Genomic DNA, 8991 nt, shown 5'->3' with positions numbered 1-8991 from the left:
AAAGCCATTTCAAAAATTGTAAATTACTCATATGTTTTCCTGTTCCCTGCACTGTTCTAGGTGGGAGATATTTCTGCCTGAAATTCTCTCACATTCTGCTTTTGGTCTTCAAAAAGCAGAACAGATAACCAAGACTTTCCTCAAGAAATGTCCTTTAGCTCTTGGAAGCACCCACCAATGTTATGGAAGCCATCAGGGAGAACTGCTTTTTACCCACGCTAGATCAAACATCCTAGAATCCCAGCGAGTGCTGGCCAGGGAGGATTTTATCTTTTTCTTTGTCCTCCCCCTCAATCTCCCTGCTTGCCTGGTCACTGCAGTGATGGATTCTTCAGGAACAGACAGATACCATATAATGCTTCATTGACCTGAGGAACCCAGCAACACATGATGGCTGATATATGACTTGGACGATTGGGCTGGACTCCGACTGGAGTTGGAGCTGGTGTGTGTGTTTGGTTCAGTGGGGTAGCGAGATCGTGTTGGAAAAGAATAAGACCTGGGGAACAGACTTATTTCTGAAGGCAGACTCTGAAGGTTGTCAAGCAAGGAAGGAGCTGTCTGATTGTCAAACAGCAGCTGCTGGGCCTCAGGTGAAAAGTATTGGAGGGTTGGTTGTCAAAACATTCAGGCTTTCTTTGGAGGTGGAGCTGAGGGACAGGGGAAGTTGGAAACCTGCCTAAGGGAACTGCATTTCCCAGAAGACTTTAGGTCTGCATCCCTCAGAAGTCCTGGAGAGGGGATCTTGGAAAAATCAGTGTTAGACCATTTGCCCCTTTATTCCTGACCCAGAGCCTTGGCATTTGGAACAACTTCCCAGCATCTGGGCTCTGCATTTTATTTTTTAGCCTTTTTATTATGGTATTTGTTAAGCTTTTCATTGAAGCAGCATGGCTTAGTGGAAAGAGCACGGGCTTGGGAGACAGAGATCATGGGTTCTAATCCCGGCTCTGCTACTGATCAGATGTGTGACCTTGGGCAAATCACTTGACTTCTCTGTACCTCAGTTACCTCATCTGCAAAATGGGGATTAAGATGGCGAGCCCCACATGGGACAACCTGCTTAGCCTATATTTCTACCCCAGTGCTTAGAACAGTGCTCGGCACATAGTAAGCGCTTAACCACCATCATGATTATTATCATTATAATAATTATTATTATTACAATATGGTGCAGTCACCCATTGAGAATGACAGAGGAGCTTTGGTTCTGAGACATTAGGATTGAAAACCTGAGGAGAGGAATGTATAGTAGAGCTAAGGTTATGCTCAGTGCTGTTTGCAGTGTCTCATCCCTGCCAGCTGTATTCCTTCTAGGGTGACCAGTGCACTGAGCAAGTAGGATGTGTGAGTGTTGGTGTGGGAGGACACAGCAACAGTACTCTGCACACAGTAAGCGCTCAATAAATACGATTGAATGAATGCAATTACAAAGTGCATGCAAAGTTTTTTTTTTTTTAATGTGTAGACTCTTTTATAGCCAAAGTGATCACATCAAGGTCCTGATGCTGAGCTGTGCTGTCACTACCTAGCCGTGGGGTGGCTAAAGTGATCATATCAAGGTGCTGATGCTGAACTTTGCCATCATTACCTAGCCGTAGGGGCTTGCCAAGTTAGCCGCTATGGTTTCTACTGTATCAGAATGGACTGTATCAATCCAGCGGTCAACAAGCAGTTACTGAGTATTGCGCTGTAACAGGTACTAAGAATCCAATTTAAAGATAGTGGAAAGAACACAAGGCTGGGAGTCAGGAGACCTGGGTTATAATACTGGCACAATCTTTTGTCCGTTATGTGACCTTAGACAGATTTCTTGACTTGTCTATGCCTCAGTTTTCTCAACTGTAAAATGGGGATAGGATAATAATAATAATAATATAATTATGGTATTTGTTAAGTGCTTACTATGTGTCAAGCACTGCTTTAAGAACTGGGTTAGATACAAGGTAATCAGGTTGTCCCATTTGGGTCTCACAGCCTTAATCTCCATTTTACAGTTGAGGTAACTGAGGCACAGAGAACTTAAATGACTTGCCCAAAGTCACACAGCTGACAAGTGGCTGAGCTGGGATTAGAAATCGTGACCTCTCACTCCCAAGCTCGTGCTCTTTCCACTAAGCCAGAAGAATTAAATGACTTGCCCAAGATCTCACAACAGGCAAGTGGCAGAGCTGGGATTAGAACCCAGGCTCCATGACTTCCAGGCCCTTTCAGAGCTGAAGGAGAAGTAGGGCCTCCTGGAGGAGATGTGATTTTAGAAGAGCTTTGAAAGTGCCCTCTTCCATGCGAGAGCAAGGTATTAGCAAGAGTTCAGCAGTGAGAGACACAAGAATGATGCTCAGTGAGTAGGCTAGTTTAAGAGGGAAGAAGTGTGTGAACTGGAACATAGGAGGGGAACAGAATAAATAAGTAGGAAGAAGAGAGCTGATGAAGTGTCTTATTAAATGATTAATTATTAAATATTAAATGCCATTATTATTATTATTATTACCTTAAGGTCTAAGGAATGTGTCTGCTATACTGTATATTCCCAAGGACTTACTATAGTGCTCTGCACACAGTAAATGCTTAATAAATACGATTGAATGAATGAAGCAATCATCTCAGCAGACACTGTGAAGCTCCATCTCAACGTCTACCTTGGGTAGGGTCCAAGACAGAAAATCTTTCATGTCCAGTGGTGTTTACTACCTAGGCTTTCCCTGATGAAATCCTCTTTTCCTCAGCTCCCTCTCCCTTCTGCGTCATCTCTGTGCTTGGATCTGTGACCTTGAGGCATTTGATGTTCAACCCTCCCTCATCGCCACAGCACTTACTTACATAGCTATAAATCCTATATAATACATGATTTATTCATATTAATGTCTGTTTCCTTCCTCTATTCTGTAAACTCATTATAGGTAAGAAGTGTGTCTCCCAAGTGCTTAATACAGTGCTCTGCACACAGTGAACACTCAAATACCCTTGCTGCTGCTGCTGATGATGACTGTGAGCCCCATGTGTGTCCCAAGTGATTAGCCTGAAGCTACCGCAGTGACTAGTACAGTACTTTCCAAGCGCTTAGTACAGTACTCTGCACACAATAAGCACTCAATAAATACGATTGAATGAATGAATGAATACAGCGGTTGGCACAGAGTAAGCACCTAATGACTACCATCATCCCTATTTGCCAGTGTAAAAAAACAGCTATAAGAAGCAGCATGGCTTGGTGGAAAGAGCCCAGGCTTGGGAGTCAGAGGTCATGGGTTCGAATCCCAACTCTGCCACTTGTCCGCTGTGTGACTTTGGGCAAGTCACTTAACTTCTCAGTGCCTCAGTTACCTCATCTGTAAAATGGGGATCAAGACTGTGAGCCCCAAGTGTGACAACCTGATAGCCTTGTACCTATCCCAGTGCTTAGAACAGTGCTTGGCACATAGAAAGTGCTTAACAAATGTCATCATCATTAGGTAAAGGAAGGGTGCACCAACACAATTCAGATCCCTTTCCAGTTCGAGAACAACTCTACGTAGACTTCTGCCTTCTGAATTTATCAACTGGCTCATGGGAGGGAAAAAAGGAAGAAATGAGACTTCTGAGGATAAAACATGCTGAAATGGTAATGAATGTGTCATTTGAATCATGCTCTCCTCCTGTGAGGTAATGACACCAACAGTTTCCATGAGCTTTTTTTCCACATCTGGACTATCAAATCTATGTAGGAACTTCAGTCCCACAAGATCAAAAATGTGGCTTCAGACCAAGAAACAAAGCAGCGGATATCGATCTCTGCAGCATAGCTGATTCAGAAAAAGTGCAGAAAACACTACCGAGACCTCTGCATTGTGTTTATTGACCTTAAAGAAGTATGTCATCACAACAGATTGGGTCTCTGACACTCACTAAGCAAGTACCTTGTGCCCTGAGAATTGCACTAATTCTTTCAGGCTCCTTTGGGCACTCCATGACCACAGGGTCAGTCCATAACAAGGATTGAAGGAGCCCTATCCAGGGCCAAGCTCAGATGATATATAAGCAAGTCTGTTGTCAAAGGGACCAGTGGTCCGGTAGTACAGGGTTGAAGGTGGCATTGATGCAACTTCGAGGGGCCAGTGATTTGGTCATTCTATGACAGACTGGAGCAGTAATATCCCACAAATCCTAAATCTAGCTACTACTGGATTGGGAAGGCTTTGCTCTTTTTTTAAATGAAAATCTGGTACCACTTTTTTGGTAGCTGATGAAAGCTGAGAAGTTAGCCCACCCCTTTCTTTTCCTCCCCCTTCAACCCATCTCCCCCTCCCACCATCTCCATTTACTTCCCATCTTCCCCTATCCCCAGCTTTCTCTTCCTTCCCTTTTCTGCCCTCTTTTTCCTCCCCTTCTTTTCTCCTGTCCCCCCGTCCTCTCAATCCTTCTTCTGTCTTTTCCCTCTCCTCCCCCTGTTCTTTGGCCCCTCCCCAATTTCTCACTCTATTTCTCCCCTGTCTTTTTCCTTCTTCTCTCTCACCCCTCTCTTTTCTCTCCACTTCCCCTCTTTTCCTTTTCTCTATCTCCCCCATATTCCTTCCCTTACCTCCTCGCCACCCACCTCTAAATGACTTGAAATATCAAGGAAAAGCTTGTGAGATTTTTTTTTTTACCCAATCAGAGAACCAGATGGGGCCTGCCAAGATGGCCACCATCTCCAAGAAAACTCCAGCAAGCATTTTGCCACACTCTGGGTAATTATGACCTCTAGATTAACTGACTTGACTGTGTAGACATTCTGGCATTAGCAGGGGCATTGCAAAAAAATCCTTCCTGCCAGCATCGTGGAGACATGTGACCAGAGAGTACTCATTTGAGTCTCAAAAGAACATTGGAAATGTGCTCAAAGTTTGATTTACTTTTCCAGAAACAGTTGCCTAATCTTGCAGAAGTGCATGTCTCTAAATTCCTGATTGGATATTTCAGTAGCATAAGAAAAAAGCAGGTCATAAGTAAACCATGAAAATCAGAGGTTGGAGAATACTACTAGCAAATTCTAAGTTGGAATCTGTGTTAGAATGCCTTTGTAGCCAAATGTACCAGAAAAGACAACAGACCTGAGGAGGGAGATGAAGCTTTGATTATCAGGAGGGACTAGTTCCAGTTGTTTCTGTAGGTTTGTCTTTGTGCAGTCAGCCTCTGAAAAGTAAATAGAATGAACAGAACAACCCAATCTGCTGTCATCTTTTGGTAAATTTGAGCAAGCTATAATTTGCCCATTGCTAAACTATGAAGCTGAGCATGATCTAGCTACCCTTGATCTTTGCAGTTCAGTGTGTTTAAATAGACTTATCACTGTTTCTTTATTAATATTAATAATAATAATAGAATTTGTTAAGCCCTCACTACTTGTCAAGCACTGTTCTAAACGTTGAGGTAGATGCAGGATATTCTGGTTGGACGTAGCCCCTTTCCCACATGGGGCTCATAGTCTCCGTTCCCATTTTACAGATGAGGTAACTGGGACACAGAGAAGTTAAATGACTTGCCCAAGGTCACACAGCAGCCCAGGTCCTTCTGACTCCCAGACCCTTGTTCTATACACTAGGTCATGCTGCTTCACCATACTGCTTCATTAACTTTATTTAGTTGGTGCCCCTGGTTACCCTAGCCCACCATCCATCTCTTTTGTGTACTGCTAACACCACAGTGGGGCAAATTGGGCTAAGCCAGAGCACCCAGGGAAAACCCGTTCCATTAAATGGAATGATCAAATCAGAACTGGGACAACTTCCCACAGTAGGCTCTATAAATGGAGGCAAACAAAACTTCATGACCCTCCAAGACGAGTGCATTACAATGCCACCGAACGTTGTTGATTCCAAAAGGAAATGCAGAGTAGGAATTGCTTTTTCTAATGGGTCACCTACCAATCACCCTACGTGTGAGCGTGGATGTGTGCGCATGTGTGCTAAGGATGAGTACAAATAAATGTGAAAGTGCCTGGGGTAGCTGTTGGATGGAAAGAGCTTGATGTTTGGAAAATGAATTGAGAAAGTTTTGTTGGAAGGGGTGGGATTTTAGGACTATGGGTAGCACTGGAGTCTGTCAGTTTGTGGAAGGAGAGGGAAGTAGTCCAAGCTGGAGTAATAGTGTGAGTGAAGAGTTGGAGGGCAGAGAGTAGGGAATCAGGCACCATTAGGTTATTTGGGGAAGGAGATGGAAAGAGAGAGAGCTGTGCTACTGGCCTTGTGTAGACAAACAAACTGTGGACAGTGCATACTACACCAGAGTAGCATCTGTTGTCATTTTAATTGTATCTGTTACACTTGTTCTGGAGACTCTAGTCAAGAAGATTGCTGCCTGTGGGGAGAGAGAGGATGGATCGTTTAAACATACAGATAATCTCCAAATTTCATTTTCACATTCATTTTAATTTCTTCCCTAATCAAATCTTTGGCCAGAGTCTCCGTCAAAAAGTCAAATAGATCAAATTGAGTCCTGCCTCCTCCCCCTGCCTCTGCATGCCATCTGTTACAGCTGGCAGGGATCACGGGGCTTGTCTTTAGAAACAAACAGGGTTTTTGATAGATTATATTGAAAAATTGAAGATTCCAAGGAGTCTCATGATCTTCTCTCGTAAGCAGGTTACTTGGCTCTTCACAAGGTCCATTTCCCTCTAACAACAATTTCCTTTGGATGAGAACACTTTGGATGAGGACCAGTATCTGAACAATATTCTGACTGAATATGGTGGTCTAACAGTGACAGGAAGCATTTAAAAATGTAGGCCAGTGAGAGACAGGGAGGGAAGGGGAAGGTGGAGAGAAGAAGGAGCAAGGAGAAGAGACTGGGAAAGCAGAGCAGAAAATAAAATAGAATGACATGAGGGAGGGGTAGAGAGGGGAGAGAGAGAGAGAGAAGAAAAGGAGAAGAGGCGCAACGTGTCTGCTGTGTGACCTTAGGCAAGTCACTTGACTTCTCTGAGCCTCAGCTACCTCATATGAAAAATGGGAATTAAGATTGTGAGTCCTTATGGACAGGGATTTTTTACAACCTGGTTAGCTTGTATCTACCCCAGAGGTTTTCCCTCTCAGGACCGCACCTGGAGAGTTTCCAATACTCTATCAGTTCCGATTAAGAGAGGGAGAGTCAGCAGAGGCCTACCCATTCCATTCCTAACTTGGGCAGTGGCTAGAGACTGGAAGGCCAACTGCTACAAGTCAAAACTCCCTGTGCTGGACAGCAGCGGCGTGGGAGAGAGTCGAGGGTGGAAACTCAAGTATACTGCACAGAAGGAGGCAATGTTAAACTATTTTCATATTTTTACTGAGAAAACTCTATGGGGATGCTACCAGAATGTTTGCAGATGGAGGTGGGGTGATCTGGGAGAAATGTGTCCATGGTTTTGCTATGGGTTGGAGATGACAGCAAAAGACAAGTCAAGGCCAGACCCCAATGGTTAGTAAAGTGCCTGGCACATAGTAAATATTTAACAAGTATGAGGAGAGTGAGAGAAAGAGAGAGAAGACAGAGGGGATTGTCAGAGAGATGAGGTCATTCAGGGCTTTGGTTTAGAGGAAAAGTTTAGCATGTTCCTAGAGATCAACAGCAGATAATAATGACAAATGTGGTATATGTTAAGCATTACTATGGTCCAAGCACTATAGCATGTATTGGAATAGATACAAGATTATCAGGTTGGACATGGTCCCTGTCCCTCATGGGACTCACATTGTGAGATTGAAGGAGAATATGTATTGAATCCTTATTTTACAGATGAGGAAACTAAGGCACAGAGAAGTTAGGTGACCTGCCCAACATCACACAGCAGGGATCGAATCCAGGTCTTCTGACTCCCAGGCCTGAGCTCTTTCCACCAAACCATACTGTCTCCCTCAGATAGGTGCAGGTAGGATGCTGATGGTGCCTGGTCCGAGTCATATGATGAGGAAATCTTCCAGTGATAGTTGAGTCCTCTCTGTCAAGGAAATTCCTTGTGTGGGGTCAGATCAGCTAAGTGGGTTGGGGGTTAGTTGATGTGCTATAAGAACTTTTTCCCCTCCCCATTCCTCTCCCCCTTCCATGTTCCTCCTTTTCCTGGGGAAGCTCTAAAGCCCATTGAGAAGGTGAGGAAGGACTAATAATAATAATAATTATGTCATTTGTTAAGCTCTTACTATGTGCCAGGCATTGTACTAAGCACTGGGTGGATAAAAGCAAATCGATTTGGACACGGCTCCTGTCCCAGGTGGGGCTCCCAGTCTCAATCCCCGTTTTACAGATGAGGTAACTGAGATGCTGAGAAGTGAAGTGACTTGCCTAATGTCACACAGCAGATAAGTGGCAGAACCTAGATTAGAACATATGACCTTCTGACTCCCAGACTTGTGCTCTATCCACTACGCTGTGCTGCTTCTCAACTACATGCTTTCTCTGTCCCAGGCCAGAAAGCCATCAGAATGAGCCTAGCAAGAAAGAAGACCCAGGAGAAAAGCAACATAGAGTGATGGGTATCTTTACAGGGGGGAAGATGGAGTCTGTTCTGAGGAGGGGCAAGTGCAGGAGTGATATTGGCCTCTCCTAAAAACTTTAACAACTGGCCTCCCAAATAATTAAAATTATGGGATTTATTAAGCACTTACTTGGTTCCAAAGGCCACGGTAACTACGAAGTAATCAGATCAGACCTAATGTCTTGCCCACATGGGACTCACAAACCAAGATGAAGGGAGGACAGGTATAATATATATAATAAAATAGTATGATATAGTATAATGATACTATATATATAATAAAATAGAGGAGCCTCGTGGCTTAGTGGAGAGAACACAGCCCTGGGAATCAGAGAATCTCAGTCAGTCAATCAATTGTATTTATTGAGCATTTACTGTGTGCAGAGCACTGTACTAATAATAATAATGTTGGTATTTGTTAAGCACTTACTATGTGCAGAGCACTGTTCTAAGTGCTGGGGTAGATACAGGGTGATCAGGTTGTCCCACGTGAGGCTCACAGTTAATCCCCATTTTACAGATGA

General features: G+C 43.8%; 1 non-coding gene across 1 annotated transcript; it reads left to right on the top strand.

Moving 5' to 3' along the window:
* Positions 1-7039: 7039 nt before the first annotated feature.
* Positions 7040-7176, top strand: LOC114811924. Its single transcript, XR_003759619.1, has one exon. It is a non-coding gene; the product is annotated as a small nucleolar RNA SNORA7 (small nucleolar RNA).
* The last annotated feature ends 1815 nt before the right edge of the window (positions 7177-8991 follow it).

This window comes from Ornithorhynchus anatinus, chromosome 4 (genome assembly GCF_004115215.2).
Source record: "Ornithorhynchus anatinus isolate Pmale09 chromosome 4, mOrnAna1.pri.v4, whole genome shotgun sequence".
Classification (NCBI taxonomy): domain Eukaryota; kingdom Metazoa; phylum Chordata; class Mammalia; order Monotremata; family Ornithorhynchidae; genus Ornithorhynchus; species Ornithorhynchus anatinus.
The sequence above is the reverse complement of the archived record's forward strand: the minus strand, read 5'-3'. Positions and strand labels throughout refer to the sequence as shown.